Below are 18,389 nucleotides of genomic sequence, written 5' to 3' on the forward strand. Positions count from 1 at the left end.
GTCCAGAGTAGGGCAACGAAACTGATGAGGGGTCTGGAGCACAAACCTTATGAGGAGCGGCTGAGGGAGCTGGGATTTTTCAGTCTGGAGAAGAGGAGGCTCAGGGGAGACCTCATTGCACTGTATAACTTCCTGAAGGGAGGTTGTGGTGAAGAGGGATTTGGCCTCTTCTCCCAGGCAACAAGCAGGACACGGGGCAATGGCCGCAAGTTGTATCAGAGGAGGTTTAGATTAGACATAAGGAAGAACTTTTTCTCTCAGAGAGTGGTCAGGCACTGGAATGGCTGCCCAGAGAAGTGGTGGAGTCGCCGTCCCTGGCAGTGTTCAAGAGGCGTCTGGATGACGTGATGCGTGATGTGGTTTAGTGCTCGTTTCCAACCTTGTGATTCTATGATTCTATATCTTTATATAAGCAAATACCAATATATCTGCCAACATAGCTTCCCAAATCCAAATACTATTGCAGCATTACCTCATTCTTCTGCAGGCAGCACAAAACACCTATGCTGAAAGATGTCTCTACTCATAAATTACAATTTTTCTTGTTAATAGTTTCAGCAATATTTTTCCATTACAGCAGCTATGCTGACCCACTGCCCTTCATTGTGCCCTGCAGACAAAAAGCAAAAAGGTGATGACTACCCTAGAAAGCAACAGAAGAGTATTTGAGGAACTATAAACACGTTTCCTATTTGAGGCTTGGAGCTGACCAATAATTGTAAAGCCTAAGTTTAAATCTAGAACATAATATTAATGAGTGTTGTGCTCCCTACTGCATTGCCAGCTGAAGCAGGCAAGAAGGCTGGCTGAGAAGTGAGGTATGAGAAGGGAGAGGCAGGTGAATCTAAGTCAGATTGCAAGGGAGGAAAAAGGAGGATGATGTGCTGTGGAAGATATTCTCCACTGTAGCAAAAGAAGTGTGCTAGAAGTCATACAGATATTTCCCAAGTTAGCTCACTACAAAAATGGTGCATTATGTCTATGATCTCTGTGTAAATTTTTGTTTGACATCAGTGAGAGATCCCTTTGCTGTCTTTTTCAGGTTGAGGACCATCACCAAAGAGGACTTCACCAATCACCTCCCATTGTCAGTCACTATCCAAAGCAGCACTACTCTGTTTAGAAAGTGTAATTCTTCTGTCCATCCATTTTTCCTCCCTTATTGATACACCAATCTAATGACAGAAAATGTTTCCAGGTCAGCCTTGAAGGCTTCAGCTCTTCTCTTTTAACTCAGAAAGACCATGGGCAGCTGTGGGGCAGACAGACTCTGCTCTTCTAACCACTATACCTGATTCCCTAATGCCAGGAGCCTGTAGGATGCAGAAGGAATTGAATTTCTGCCTTCCCTATATTTATATTCCTAATGAAACAGGCTCATGAACACATTCCTTCTGGGATATAGAAATCTATTTTTGACAAACAAGATTGAGAGCACAGCTCATTTCATCTGGGTAGCTCATCAGTGAAGACAAACACATATATGATTGAACCTCATGTTGCTTACAGCCTTCCTCTGGGTGATTTGTTGGAAGGCAAGGGAGAATTGTGAAGATAGGAATTAATGCAAGACCCTGAGCATAACTCTCCTAAGTGGAAAGGGAGTCAGGCATAAGCAGAAGGTGTTGAGATTGAGGAGCATGCACGATAGAGGTAATTAGAATATATTCAGTGTATATAGCATGCAGCTAATGGCCCCTTGTCTTTCACTAACAAAGTGGCCAGGTGAGATGGGTTCCAATTCCACAACAGTATTCCACCAAACATGGTAGCGGGGAGGCACAAGGCAACAGTTCAAACCTTGATGACACTCAAGGTCAGGCTGGACCAGGTTCTGAGCAACCTGATCTAGCTGTTCACTGAAATGGAGTTGGACTAGAAGGCCTTAAAAGGTCTCTTCCAACTCAAACAATTCCATAATGATTCTATACTATGATCTATGACACTCTGAATCCCAATTCTCCTCCAGAACTTGATAAATCTTCACTTGGATACTTTTTTTTTTCACCACATAAGCCTTATTTTTTGCCTTTCTCCATCACTATGATCCTGATGTCTCTATCTTAGCTACATTCAGGGAAAGCCAAAGTCTACCCTGCTTTTAAAAGCACTGAATGGAGGATTCTTATAGTCTTCCTAACCACCCAGGGAAAGCAGTGACCTTGAATTCAAAAAAGAGCTGAGCCTATTTTCTGCAGAGAACATAAAGAAAAATCTATGGAGACATTGCTCAAATCTTCTTCCTTCCACCTCGTAAGAATCATGAGAAGCTCTGCTAAAAACTGTGCGTATCAGAAACTTACTAAAAAATAAATCACTGTTTAGTGTGCATGTACTGCAGGGCAGGAGTGCTGTCCTTCGCCTGGAAACGCAGTGTCTCATACCCAATGTGGCAAAGCAGGCTGCTGCGAACTGCCAACAGCATCTGAGAGCAGCCCCTTCATAACACTGCTGGAAACACATACTTGTGGTAATCCAACCAGCCACTAAGTGTCATCATTGCTCCACAAACCCAGCTGGAAAGTACTTGTATATGAGAAAGAAAGAAGGATGTTTGACCCCTAAGGGATGCTCAGATATAACAACTGTTAGGAGCTAGACCCAATCCTTGTTGCAAACTAGTGAGCTTTAATTAGCTCTCCTGCTTTAGTAATGCACAACTCAGCCTCTCTGATCTGCAGTTCCTCTCTGTTATAAAGTAGGTATTTGAACCTAGAGATCACTCCTTGCTTCTAGAGAAGGGAAGGGCTTAGTTTCTCTCTGCTGTTGCCTACACTGACATCAGCTGTGTTAAACTAAGGAGGGATTTGACTTGGTGAGTCATAGGGCTGAGCTTGTGGGCACAAAAGCAATGCTTTATATCTTCCTCTTTATAATTAGTAGCGGATCTCACAATACAGCAATTTCTCTGCTTCCTTCCTCATTAATTAATTACTGGATATGATTTTCCTGTTTTTGTCTTTGTCTCTTTTGTTACAAGTAATCTGTAGGTTTTCCATTGAACAGTGGGCAAGGTTTTCTGTCCAGGGATCAACTCCTACGTCATTTGAACTGAGCCTCCTCCCTACTTAATGATCATAATTCTCCTAATGGACTCAGCCTCCTTCCCAGCTCCTGAAGGAAAGGTTTTTGTGTAGTTCCAAATCTGTTCCCTGCCAGTGCAGAGAAGGATGCCAGGACTTTAGGGACCTGCTACATATTTCGTAGCTTGCCAGGAGACATGCTGTCCCAGTTTAATTTACAACAACATGACTTGGAACTCTGGGCAACTCCCAGCATCTCTCTCCCACACTCTGTAGTTATGGTTCTCATGTGGGCAAAGCCATGCACAAATCCATTTCCAGCTGCTCCAAGATGCTCAAAGTCATTTTCATCTACCATTAGCCATGGTGACTGCAAAGGGCTTTACCTTTGCTTAGCTACAGGGCTCTGAGCACCTTGCTTCCTAATCCTTCTCCTTTATGCTCTCTAGGAGGTCCTGGACAATACCACAAGATATGGGTAAGCACAACTGCATTAATCAAAATGAATTTAAAGATTCACTTCTTGGTTTCTTGATACTATATATAAATCCTTAGGAAGCTTGAATCCCTGCTGGGGCTGATCAGGAAATCATTAGGCTGAAGTGGAATAAAATTAAATCCTAGAGGATACTGTTCTTCCTCAAACGTACCATAAGTATACAGAAAAATATGGAGATTCATGCAAAAGGAGGGCCATGCATACCAGAGAGATTCTCTGCCCCCAAGAACTTCTGACAGAAGGAGAAACAGAAGCATGGAAATGTCTGTGGGTATATATTCCATTTCATTTTGATCTATATGTCTTCTGTGCTGACACATATAGTTACTATGTTGAGACAGCAGATGAATAGTGTCTGCTTTCCCCCAGTAATTTTTCTTTGGCTAATTAAAACTGTAAACTCTGAACATCCACTGGGACTACTACTCTGCAAGAGGACAAATTTTCCTCATGTCCAAACAATTGCACTTGGAGATGTCTGAGTAATGGGGCTTTCAGTTCAGTCAATGGGCTCCAGGCAAATGGCACAAATTTATCCAGGTATCAGATATTGAGGTTGTATTTCATAGGTGGAGTTCTGAACACAGACTTGAACACTGGCTTTAATTTCTAGCCCAGGTCTCTCTTATCTTGCCCTCTATCTGAGTAAAATAATGACAAGTTTCATGTTTAAGAATTAGGTAATGCTATTAAGAATGCTAAAGATTTGTGCATGTCTGATCTTCAGTACAAATCCTCGGGTATTATTTGGGTTGGAAGCAGTGACCTTGAAGTATGGCTTAAAAGAATATGTTTTGTTTTACAGAAGCACCAAACGAGATCCTCCTGACACCTTTTTTTCTATATGTATATCTTCAAAATGTAAGTTATACAATCACTGGCTTTCAACCAGAGAATATGTGAATATCTTTTTGCATCCGGCCCCTGGGTGGACTGGGCTGTTTTTGTTTCACAGAATCATGTAGCAGTTGAGTTTGGAAGGCACTCCTGGAATTCATCAAGTCCAACCGCCTGCTCAAAACAGAATCACCTGGGACAGGCTGCCCATGGCAGTGTCCTTTGGGTTTTGAATAACTCCAAGGATGGAGAATCCACAGCCTCTCTGGGAGACATATTTAATACCAAGTTAACAGTACAAAAGTTTGTTTATCTATTTATTTATTTACTTTAAATTTAAGTGGAATTTTCTGTATTTCAATTTGTGCTATTTCCTCTTGTCCTTTCATTGCTCACCACTGAGAAGAATCTGAGTCTTTCCTACCTCCATGAGATATTTACACAAGTGGAAAAGATTCCTCTGCACCTTTTCTGCTCCAGGCTGAATACTGCCAACTCTCTGTGTCTCTTTATAAGGCTAATGCTCCAGTTTCTTCATTATCTTTGTGACCCTCCATTGGACTTGCTCCAGCATGTCCATGTCTCTCTGGGAAGCCCAGCACTGCACACAGCAAGTGGATGTGATTCAGCATCAGTGAAAGGATCACCTCCTCTAACCTGGATGTTAAGTCTTCTTTGCCATTTCTGCATCCTGGTGTCAAAATTTTCCTGGTTCAGCCTGGTTTCTGTGACAAGGGGGTGAAGGGACCCACGGATCCATGCACTGGAGAGGGGAAGGAAAAATGTAGGAAGATGGGACTGAATGAGAAAGAACAGCAGCAGCAAACTAAAGGGAAAAAAATTTACTTTACTAAATACAGTAGCAGAATGTGAGATAATACAATAGAATACAATATGATTGAAATCAAAGCTAATAAATCAAATAAAATGAGAGAGTTTCCAAAACTGATGTCCTTAGTCTAATGCTATAAGAAGTGTCCAGGGAACAAAGAGCCTCCCAGTCAGTTTTATCTTTTCCTTCAAATGGAGAATAGAAACAGAAAAACAAGGTCTTCCAGGAGCTGTAGTTCATTCTTCTCTTCTGAGACCAAGAGTCCAGAAATATTGACAATGCATGGAACTGCAGCATTAATTAATTGACTCCCAGTGCACTGCATGATGTTCTGATGTGGAATACTGGTGATAAACCATGAAAACCATAACACGTGGTTACCTTGGTATCCATCAAGTCCTTCTCTGCAAAGCTGCTTTCCAGCTGGTTGACATCTAGCACATGCCAACATATGGTGCAAATTGGTGTTTTTTCCTTCCTAGGTGCAAGACTTTTCATTTCTATTTGTTTTGTTTCCTGGGGCTGATGTCTTTTTGAACGGCAGCACAACTGTATATCCATGTAGTAGAAATGCTAAGTCATGGCCTGAAACAGTGATTGAGCACTGTCTGGGAACTCAAGGCTGACCCATGGGAGCTCAGGTGTGTGCAGTGTACCTGAGTGACCAGAAGGGCTGAAGCTAGGATGCACCCCTTCCCAGACCTCATTTAAGAGCTGGCAATGGAGGCAAGGGTATGTTGGGTATGTTGCTGGAGATCCCAGCCTTCCTGAGGCCTTCTAGAGGCAAGCAGCTTTATTTCCTTCATTTCTGTTTCCATGGCTGCTGCATTTGGGCTTGTCCTCATTTGCTGTAGCCAAAGACTTTGCTACCCTGCTAGTATTGCTGTACTTTCCATGATGTTATAGCATTACAACCCACCACTGAACCTCTCAGTTCAGTATCACTTGAGAACCTGAAGCTTCTGAGGTTGCACTCTCCTACTATCTAGGTCAGTAAAGCAAATATTAAACAATATTTGTCCCAGTATCAGTCCAGTATCAGAGGTAAACCAGAGGCGACTGGCCTCTGGCCAGACTTTGTGCCACCTTTAGTAAATCTTTGAGTCTAGCAGTGAATTGTTTATGACCTGCTGTGTTTCTACTCCAGATGATACCAGGATGATTGAAGTCTCTTACAAGGACTAGAGGTAGTGAACTCAACTACTGATCCTGATCTGTAAGCTAATCATCCACTCCCAGGCAGAGCTCTGTGCCTTTCTGCTGCTCCCACAAACAGAAAAACTTACTTCTGTCCTTCATGAAGGGCCACTCCATCCACTGCAGCATCAGTCATCTGAGGCTTCCCATTACAGTTCTGTGAGCACAGTGATATTGTTGATAAGTTTTCTAATTCAAATGAAGTATTTTTATTACATTAAAGTGATCAAGGTTAGCAGCCTTCAGATGCCTAGATCCATGTTCATAGCAGTGTCTAATGGATAATCCTAAACAAAATAAATCACCCAAAAACAAAAGCGGTATTGATGAAATAGGACTGCATGGGAAAGGTGAAGAGGCATCAGCTTAGAAAACAAATATTCTTCAATAAAACATTAACAGTGTGGGAAACACTGCAATCTAATGAAATTTAGACCTCAAATGATCTCAAATGTCCTTTCAAGTCAAAATAAAAGGTGTAATAGAAAGCAAAGACAGAGGAAGGTTTTTGGCATCTCAGGAGACAATCCTCATGGTAGATCTTGGGAATGAAAAGTTGTTCATCTGCTGTAGTGTTCACCAGAAATATTACCATTTTTGTCTTGCTGAGAGAGCTGCTTTGGAAGGGGACTGGCTCTTAAGAGCCATGATAATTTTTTTCCTGCTTTTGGTTATTGTAGTAAACTGGCAAAACTTCTGCCTAGATGAGGCAGATGTCCTTGCTATGGTGCTCATCAGCAAGACTCATCACAATGATTTCTTTTGACATTAATGAGACAATGGAAAGAAGCTCAAGTGTTGTGATGTTTTGCAATTTTTCATGCTGCTTGTCTTTCTTCTTTATAGCAATGCATGTGATTTTGGTCCTTTCTTCTTTATCTTTAGTGCTGAGGCACTGGCACAGGCTGCTCAGAGAAGCTGTGGATGCCCCATCCCTGGAGACAACCAAGGCCAGGTTGATGGGTCCCTGGGCAGCCTGAGCTGCTGGGGGGCAACCAGCCCATGGCAGGGGTAGGAACTGGATGAGCTTTGAGGTCTCTTCCAACCAAAATCATTCTATGATTGTTGTTCAAGTATTTTCACATTTTCCCTATTTCACTTGGTGAGCATTCTTTTTTGAAACAAAAATGATTAGAGGTATGTACTAATTATGGATGTATCAGCTTATCCCCAGAAACTGAAAAAAACAATGAGCCCATAGAGTCATGCCATTGATGCAACAGCTACAATCCAATTGCTTGCCCTGCTTGCCTTTACACCCAAGCTGTTTCGCCTGGAGCATTTTTTCATTGTCTCTGATTACTTAATCGTAAAGATTTAAGGAGTAAGAACAAAAATCCTGTCTTCTTGGTATGTCTTAAAGCTGGTACAGAGCTTGCTATGTCGATATTAATGAAGGGTTGCAACAGTTCAGCTATTAATACATTTTCCTTGGCACAGCTTAGCAGAATATGATGAATGTTGGGTAGAGTATGTTATGCAAATTAGCATAAATATAGGAAAGACCTTTTCCCTTCTGAATATAAGAATATTCAAAATGAATACTGTAGTTACCATATGCACACAGGAACATAAGATTATGTGTATCACTGGCAGCATCATCTTATTAGCTACTAGCATATGGTTTATGTGAGGGACAACTTTGTAACTTCCCTTAAAGGAAGGACAGAATACTGCCACATGAGGAGAAAGAAGAGGAGAAAGAACCAGAAGACAGAAATATTTGGGTATAGCTCAAATAGGCAATCAGGGAGGGTTCTGAGATTGAGAACTGCCTGTTTTCATGCAAAATGTAGGTCTCCCTGAAAGTAATGCCTCCTATTTATTTCCATGGAACTACAAGAGATACTAAGAGCACAATAGCACTATTTGAAAGATATTGTTCTGTCGCTGAGAATTTGCTCTATCAACAGTCACCACCATTAGCTGTGCATTTTCATCAGCTATTAACAAGAGCCTGCATGCTACATTTGTAAATATCTTCACGACCATCCAGAACATGGTTTGTCTTTCATGTCATTGCTGCTGCTGATGAAACGGACAACACACTGCCTCACTGCACTCACATCTACTGTTTGGTCTCCATAAGCATTCAGCAAGCATTGATGAATGTCAGTAGATGCCATTTTTAATTCCTGAAGGAATTCAGTGCCATATCTTTGCTTCATAAGCTCTTCCATGTCAGACACCTTTCTGTCAGACTGCTCCTCTGCTGCCACGCAGCAATTTTGCAATGAAATACTGGTGGGGGAAGATTCAGCCTCTACTTTCATGTCACTAACATCCACCTGTGATGTTGTAGGCCAACACAATGAAGTAAGTTACCGCTTTCAGAATAGCCCTTCTATGCGGGACACTGTAATCAAGGACTTGTGTAGGGAAAAAAAGACTATGATCCGTCTCCTATCGCATTTATGTCGGATGATTAACATAGACTTTCTTTTTCTTTCTTTTCCCCATTCTAATAAGAGCAACCTTGCGAGAAGAAATGCTAAAACCAAGCTGAATAAGGACATATTTTCCCTGAGTATTCCAAGTATTCAGTTCTGTGAATAAGAACTGTCTTGTCTGAAATGCTTCCCTATTATTAAACCAAGAATATAATAATTCCATAAGAATGAATGATTTTTTTCTTTTCCTTTCTGTCTTGAATTGAAAATTCCGAAGCTTTTGTATTCAACCAACAGAACTGGATACTGTTTATGAAATACTTCTTTCAGAAAGATAACCAGGACCATGTCACAGCAGGAACTACACTAGGATAATGAAGCACAATCCTTCTAATTATGAGACTGAAACAAAACAAAATGCTAATGCTTCTCAAATCACATGTATTGCACAGACACAGATGTTGTTAAAGTGGAGTTCTTTGCATTTTTCCCTTTGCTCTTGGTATCCCTTTAAGCCAATAAGAATTTCTCTGCTACTGTTTGCTCATGTAAGGCAGATTTTGGCTAGGATATGACACAATGATCCTTATAGGTCCCTAGCAACTCAGGATATTTGATGATTCTATCATTCTGATGCGTAATGGCATTGATATAAAATTGTCTACCCACCTGAAACAAAAGCAGGGACTTGATGAGCAGTGGGAGTATTGGATTTGCAGACGTGAGGGGCATAGCGTTGGGAAATGGGCATCTCTCAGAGGTGCAGGAGTCCTCACCACTTCTAAAATTTGTTCTTATTGCAACAACATGGAGCTTTCTGTGCCTTTCAGAGAAACTCACGTCAGGCATCTGATAGAAAAGTCCACTAGAGTGGATTATTAGGTGGACTTTGGATCAAACCTAATGTAAAGATCTATCTAGTTACTTGAAATTGAACTGCAATTTCTCTGGCGACTTATGAGCAGTGTCGTATATGGGTGCAATAAGAGGAAGTGAAGATAAATGGACAGCAGAAGTTCCTTGCATTTTTCATTCATAAACGGTCAGAAAAGTCTGCTTTCTTCATCCCAAGGTTAAGAACTGTACCAATGGCATGTTTGAAGGATTCTGAGTGAATACTAATGATGTAAGCAGCGTGATCTAGCGGTGTGGTCAGAACTCAAAGCAAAGTTCCACACTGACTTCCAGAAGTTGTCCATGGTGTTTTGAGACTGAATGTTTCTATTTGACCTGTGCTGTGGTGCTGTATGCATCATAAAAAATTAAAATGATACAAAATATCTTCTATTATTCAGCATAACTCTGAAGATGCATCAAATGGGGTATGTTTTCCAAACACAAGATGGCCTGTCTGTTGTTGTGTTGCAGTAAATTCTCCAGAGGATACATTATGTGACTCAGATTCTCTTTGAAATAGCACAGTCCCATTTGGCTCCTGTAATCACATTGTGGATGCACTTTGCACCATGCTATGCACAGAACATGTTGTCTTGTTCAAATCCATCTTTTTAGCCTCTGTTTTCTTTCAAGTACACAAAACACAGTGGTAGGTCAACAAAAGTTCAGGTTTTGGTGAGACAGCCTTTGTGGTTATGGCTAATTGTGTGTTTATTTGTTTACAGTAAAAGAAATGTAAGTGTACATAGCTATACTACAAGGTCGCATCTCCAGACTTATCTTTTCTCTTCCAGGTTGAAGAAAAGGGGAGGCAGAAGTTAATGCAGATATTCAGATATAGATTATAGAATTTGTGCGATTTTTTTTTCTCATGCATTCCTAGGTACTTTGCTTACAAAATTCCTGTATTTTCTATCCTTAATCTCACAAGTATAGACTTCTACATTTGATACAATGTAAATGTGGTAAAGGCCAAAATGATCTCAAAACTGCTGTGTAGATCAAAAATAATTTGTTAAGAGACATATGATGCTCCACCTCGCAAAAGGCTTTGACTTTTAAGACAGATACTTCAGAGAACATTTCTCCTTCTCTCCCAGAAATCTTATTGAAGGTCTCTATTTAGAAACAGATAGTGAATGTCTTAGAATCATAGAATCATTAAGGCTGGAAAGACCACCAGGATCATCAAGTCCAACAATCAATCCATCACCACCATATCACTAAACCGTGTCCCTCAGTGCTGCATCTACATTTTTCTTGAACACCTCCAGGAATGGTGACACCACCACCTCCCTGGGCAGCCTGTTCCAATGCCTCATCCCATCTCTTAAAGAAGTCCATAGAAGTACAGCTTCTTTAGTTATATTCTGGACAATTTTGGTTAACAGGATCCAAGCATTGGACCTGCAGTGCATGGATGCATTTCTCTGAGTTTCTAGTGGGAATGCTGTGGGAACCATCCTGAACTGGCTAACAACTCTTTTGAATGTAATTGCTCAGAAGAACACGAGGTTTCTTTTGTAAGTTATATAGAAATGTTCTGCATATTTTACTTATTTTTCCTTTACATTTGTTTTCTGTCAACCAGATTAAGATTTCCTGTATCTCATTGTTGTACTGTAAACACTGGTTAACTGAAGAGTTGGAAGTATTTAATTATTGTGATAGTATGAGGCCATTATATCCTATTGATTGTAGGTAGGTCGCTCTAGGGAATATACTATACAAGCTTCTGAAGTGCTTTACAGACACTAATTATTGCCACAAGTCTATCCTTCCCATTAGAAGGTAGGGAAATTAAGGCATGGATCAGCAAGCTTGGGGCTTTCAAGCACAATAATTCCCAGTCTAGACTCTGAGATCCATACTGAAAATGTCCAACTAATTGCAGTGCTCTGCTCATTCCCCTCTTGCTGGAAATATGTCAGGGAATTAGAGAGGTCTTCAAAACAGCATACTGAGTCCTTTTGGTTTAGCTAAGTCATTCCTGCATTAGAAAGGACTGTTTATCTTCTTGTGGTTAATACACCTTATACCTAGTTGATTTATGGGAAAATGCTGGAAACCATGACCCCAGTGGCTTTCTCCTTTCTGTACTCTGAGCTGGTAGGACGAGACCTGGAGATTCCAAATCTGACTTCCCAAGTCTCCTTCCTTTCCAGCTTTCAGCCTTCAGCAGGAACAAGTCATACTGCTGCTCCAGCAGAGCTGCAGACAGAACCACCAGAATATGGCTAAGGTAGTGAGGAGGAATGCAGGCTTCTCTCTGCTGCACGCAAATATGTAACATCTCACTAATGCATTTAAATTAATACTCTTGCAGTTTCCTGCTAAGAACAAAAATATCTTGTGGTGTGGGCACTTTCCCTTTCAGTGAAGAGTGATGCTTCTAAGGAATGAAGTTCTGGTAGTCTAAAAGAGTTAAGTCTCTTTTCAAGCAGAAAGGTCAGCTGCAGGTGAATGATCTGCACTGAGAATACTTTTAAACTACTCTGTCACTTTCCTCCATGACAGATTGCTGGGAGCTCTTTATCCAGGATTGATAAATGTAGACTTTGATAGATAATTCTTTAAAGGCAGAATGATAGGGACAAGGTATAAATGGAACAGCTCTAATACAGCCTAATAGTAGGTAGTGAACTGGCAAAACAGCTCCTCACCTGCAACTCTTTTCTCTTTTTTGTGTAGTAAATCTGCTCCCATTCACTAACTGGCATCTATGCCAGCTCTGCTATTTTTAGAAGTGCCAGCAAGACTCAAAGAAACAAGAGAATGCCCAAGAAGACATTTTATCAGTTTTAAATCTCATTAAATGATGGGATTCAATCATAGGCTATGAAAGTCTGCTGAAGTGGAGGGTGCAGAGTGCTCCTCTGCAAGCAACCCCAAAGATTTGGGAGATGCTTTGGCCCTCACACTGTCCAAAGCTACCCTGCAAGGGACTGCAATTTCCAAAACCTCATGTTGTGACATTACAGGAAAATGAGCCTTCCCAAAGAAACCTAGAAATGTATTCCTTGGCATTCCTTTGACATTTTTTAATTTGCTTTGTCTACCCTTATGTAGTCAGAGAAGTGGATTTGAGGTGCTCATCTGAACCTACAGAGAGGTGCTCAGCCCTTTCACCAAGGAAACATCCCTACACAGTGGTAGAAAAGAGAAGCCATCAGATTACCTAAACTCTTACATTGTTTTGCATATTTTGCAACCAGCAGAAGACATTGTTTTTACTCTGCTGCAGAGTGACACGGTAAGAGCCTCATAAAAGTTCAACTCCATTAAAGAACCTCATGCAACTTCCACACAGCAGCAAGCAAGCAATGTCAGGGCATAGAAGGGATACAGAGGAAGACAGTGCCTGTTCAAAATGCTACACATTGGTTTTGGCCAACTTTCTAATTTGATTACTTCTGGTTGAACTTCCAAAAGAGAGCTCTGAAATGATAAAGCATACTCATCAAACAAACAAACATTAAAATGAGAACATTTGACTCTCTCTAAGCTTCTTGAAAATAGGTAAAACAAAAATTCCACGCAGTTTTACGGATAACATTGTATTTTTGTTAATAATTTTTGAGTTTGACCAAAAGAAAAATATACTTTTTAGCATAGCTTGAAGCCCTATCATGAACTCGGGGGATTCAATCTATTCACCTGATGATGCTTTTGTTCTTATAACTTTCTAAAAACATCTGTCAAAGACTTCAGGTTAAGGGTTTGTAATGAACCTGGCTGTCACAAATTATCTTCTTCATATCGCAGAGAATTAGGCACAATTACATCCACGTGCTCCTCAGTTTGGCTTCAGCTTCCTTCTTACAGGCTAATCTCCAGACACATTCAAAACCCAGCTATGCTGCGGTGAAAACGAAGTGGTACAGAAAGATGAACTCGTGAGAAAGGAAGATTTTATTTAAACATTTTGAACTGAAAGCCAGAGAATAAAACTGATGTTCAACTTAGAAGTCTGGGAGTTTATGACATCCTCTTTAAAAGGTGCAACTTTGTAAGACCAAGTGTGATTTCAGGCTATATAAAGATTCAAGGATGCATGCAGATATGTGGCATTGCAATACTGAGCCCCAGCTAAAAATGCATCAAATGTTCCCAGTTCACAGTTTCCACAGTTCAGCAAGCAGACATTTGACTGACTGGGAGCATCCTACCTGCTCTCTGCCACTCAGTGATACTGTCATGGCTGGCCAAGGCCCCAAGGAAAAAGCCATGCTCTGCTATAAGTCTTTCTGAAACTCAGAGCTTTAGGAGCTGCTTAGACACTTAAACTTTGAGTTACTGTTTGCTCAGACTTAACAAACTCCTAACAACGTTATCTTTTTTTGTTCACTTGTTTATTTTCAAATTGAGAAACAATCAGCTTTCAAACTATTTAGTGAAAAGAAGTGATTTGCTTTCTTCTCCCAGAACTTATTTCCAATATAGAGTAATAAAAAACCAATAAAGAGTAATTCAAAAATTACATTGATCAAAAAGACATATTTCTCATCTGTAATTTGTTCATACCAAACAAAAGGAAGAAAACTCTGACTGTGTGTCTTTAACTTTTTGCTGGAACAATTTCCACAGATTTATGTTCCCGGCAAAGTTTTCAGATGTCAGACCATGTTCTGGTATCCAGGATTTGTCCGTTCCTCAGCAGCCTCTGAACAAAATAGATGAAATAAATGACAGTAACTTCAGGCACTGAAACGAACCATCTGGTGGAGATGAGATGAACAGATGTGCTTTCACTGCCACTGCCTCCAGACACATACTTAAGAACTTCACTGCCATATAGCTCCTTGTTCACCTGCTTATTAATAATGTGGCATTTCTGTTCCTGAAGCACCTCACGCTAGACCTTGTGTAGAACCAGACATTGTAGTCTCAAAGCGCTAATACCGTGGTGCATCGGCTTGGGAAGAAAATGGAGCATGGAGCTGAGTCCTATGGAACTGAGACAAACAACGGCTCCCTTTTGGGACGTGGAGTTGTACTGACAGCCATTGCACGTCCAGAGAAGGGCAATGTAGCTGTGAGGCGTCTGGAGTACAAGTCTTATGGAGAGCAACTGAGGGAGCTGGGATTGTTCAGTCTGGAGAAGTGGAGGCTTGGGGGAGGCTTTATTGCTCTCTACAACTCGCTGAGAGGAGGTTGTGGTGAGGCAGGATTGGCCTCATTTCTCAAGTAGCTAGTGATAGGATGAGAGGGAATGGCTAAGTTGAACCAGGGGACGTTCAGTTTCAATATTAGGAAGAATTTATTCTCAGAAAGAGTGGTGATGCATTGAAACAGGCTGCCCTGGAGGTGCTCAAGAAAAGAGTGTATGTGGCACTGAGGGACGTGGCTAAAGTGGTCACAGGCATGGGTTGATGGTTGGACTAGACAATCTTAGTGGCCTTTCCATCCTTAATGACTCTATGACTCTATGAGAAAAAAAGTAATAGAAAAAAGAGAAACCAGGATCTTTCAAGTGTTACATCTATACAGTAATTATCAAAACAACCCTCTTCCTAAACTTAGGAGAGCAGATCTTACCCTTTCCTACTGTGTCTGTTAAACAGGCCATATCTGATCAAAGTTTCTGAAATCAAACTTAGCAGTAATATGAATTAAGGAATACATCCGTATTGTCACTGGAAGGGTACCCTGAACTCACCCAGACCCACATTTGTTACATTCACATTTCCTCTGCAGAAATCTGGAGTAGTCATTCAGTGAGCAGAATCCCTTTGTATCTCTTTCCAGTTGAATAAGCAGCATTGTGATGTAGCTGGAGCTGCGCTGAGATGGTATCCACACTGTGGTTTCTTGACTGCAGTTGACTTTGGTGCTGTGTGGGCTGGTAAACAGAATTGTGTGATAGAATGCAATTTTCTACAGTTAATGACAATCTGTTTGTCCTGCTGAAAACAAGCACTCAGAAGGTGCAAATTACCAAGTGAAAAGGCAACATTTCAGAATAACAGAAACCATGCATTTGAAACCATCATTCAGAGAGAATATCTGCACTCAGGACATTTGTTCAACTGCAAGCCAAGTAGAAAATACTAATAAAAAAGTGAGCTCCTGACACTGTCCAGATTTCTGTTGTCTTCAACAGGAAGAGCCTGTAGGTTGTGCTTGCCCCAGAGATGCCACCTGAGAACTGGGATATGTGCACAGTGAAGGCTTTTGCTGGGCCTGCTGTTTTTGGAAAGCCATCAGGGAGCTGCTCGTCAGAGATAGATTCTGATGAGAAGGGAAATTGGCCATAGTTGGGTCATGATAGAGAGATAGCTAGGCAGGGAGAGAGTGATTGGAAATAGATTGTGACTTTTATGTCTGTGAAGCCAGAAGCTGTTCTAACACAGCACAACTTCTTTCTGTGCTTGGGGAAAGTCGTAAGTGGCATGTTTGGAGGACTGGAGTTTAACAGAGATTGTGGGCACAAACTTTGCCAACAGTATCATTGCTAGTTCACAGCCTCTTTCAAAAGATGTTCTACTCTGAAGGGCTGACTACGAAATAGAGGTGGGATGGCTATGCAAACCAGAGTTGATTTTCATGTGGGAAGGGCTGATATTTCTGAACCAGAGTGCACTTCTGGGTTAAATTCCTTGAAATTAAAACACATCAGGCACTTCAGTTGATCCTCTGTGCAGCTGGGTGTTCAGAAGTCAGACACAGCACTGAGATAATACCTTAGGACTGCTTCCTATCCATCAGATAGAGCTCCCACTGAAATTAATAGGACTCTGCCTGCATAGGTCTACTGTATTTGCTTAGCAGACCATGCACAGTGATAGCCTGAAAACCAACATCTCCATGTCAGTTTGTGTGATTCTTCATATGTTATGGTCCTGACCAAAACTGGTGCTGATTTTGTTCCAGCATTCAGTCATTCTCCTATTTTACCAATAATAATGGAATACTATGGAGAAAAAAGATTCTGGCATTCAAGACACCCAAAGCAAAGACGTCTCTTACCTATCTCCACTAGAAGGAATTGCAATAGGTCAGTTTATGTCAAATATAGATGAATATTCAAAGATTTCTCTCATATGTGGCAACCCCTTTCCCTTATGTTATTCTTTCAGTCAGAGTCACAGAATGACACAATCACAGAGTGGCCTGGGTTGGAAGGTACCTCAAGGATCATGAATCTCCAAACCCCCCACCACAGGCAGGGCCACCAACCTTCACATTTAATACTAGACCAGGCTGCCCAATCATGCCATGTGACCATTCTATTTCTGGATAAATTAGAAGCATTGAATAAATATTTCCAGGGAGGGAGAGTCCACAACCTCCCTGGACAGCCTGTTCCAGTGCTCTGTCACCCTCACTGTGAAGAAGCTCTTATGCGCATTTGTGCACAATTTCCTATGCTTCCAGTTTATGGCCATTTCTCCTTGTCCTGTCCCCACAGACCACTGAAAAAAGGTTGGCCATCTCCCTTTGACTCCCACACTACAGGTATTTATAAACATTAATCAGATCACCTCTGAGTCTTCTTTTCTCAAGGCTGAACAGACCCAAGTTGCTCAGCCTTTCCTCATAGGAGAGATGCTCCAGGCTCTTATCGTCTCTTTGGCCCCCCACTGGACACTCTCCAGGAGATCCCTCTGTTTTTTGTATCAGGGAGCTCAGAACTGCAAACATGATTTCTTCAGGTCTAAAGACCAAAATGAAACTTGATGGGACGTCCTTACAAAAGCAGGCACAAACTGCACCTCCTAGTAACTCTAGAATATCTCCATTTGCTGTTGAATCCACAGCATGATCAGACTTGCAGTCCTTTCATTTTAATTCATTATTTCCATGGTAGCAGAAAGTGTCTGACTGATAAATTCACTTAGACACTATATTCTATTAGGCACAATGTGCAAGCCTAAAAACTATGTGAAAATAAATAGAAAAGTAATTTCAGCTAGTAACAATTCCACAACATATTCCTCAGAGTTGTCAGTTGCAGCAATGAGAGTTCAAACATGGGGATTTCAGGTTGACCCTGTGATGTCCCAGCACCTGGAGGTGAGATCTCGCCTTGCTTTCCTTCACTGACAGTCAGGAGGGAAAGTGAGAAATTCCACACGGCTAAAGGAAAGTCACAAAACATGAGATGGGATGAGGGAATATGAAAGACCCATGAAGACCCATCTTTATTTGTTTGCTTTCCTTCCCTGAATAGCCGTGTTATTTTTTTTCAGGTCCTTTGACTTTTAATGTTATAATGCTGTCCTGCCTCTTGGGCCTGAAAGTGAATTGTGATAAGGCAGATCCAATAGCCTGAAAAGGTTAAGTGTGCCCTGCTCAGTGGGTTGAGAGATAAGAGTTTGAGACAAGTGTTTTTTCAAGAAAGTCACGGACTAAGATAGTCTGAGATCAGAAGGACCCAGAGTCCAAGGTTTGGAGCTACTGACAGACAAGACCCATAAAATGCATAAACCTTGATGGCTGAAAGCCTTCCTACTATCTCAAAGACAAGGCATATGTGAAACGATGGAACAAAATTATGAATGTACGCATGCTTTCTATACTGTGCCATGGACGCATGGGAGTCAGCGTGAGTGAATTATGGATGCCCTTTTGATTGGTTTGAGATACTCTTTTAATGGCATTGAGACACTGTGAAGATACATTTTATTGATTTCTTTTGTCTGTGTGATAATTTATATAGGTAAAGATTTATTGTCTTTTTAATACTCTGGTTTTTTTTCCTTGGATCTAGT

The sequence above is a fragment of the Tetrao urogallus genome (genome assembly GCF_951394365.1).
Source record: "Tetrao urogallus genome assembly, chromosome: 3".
NCBI classification, from domain to species: domain Eukaryota; kingdom Metazoa; phylum Chordata; class Aves; order Galliformes; family Phasianidae; genus Tetrao; species Tetrao urogallus.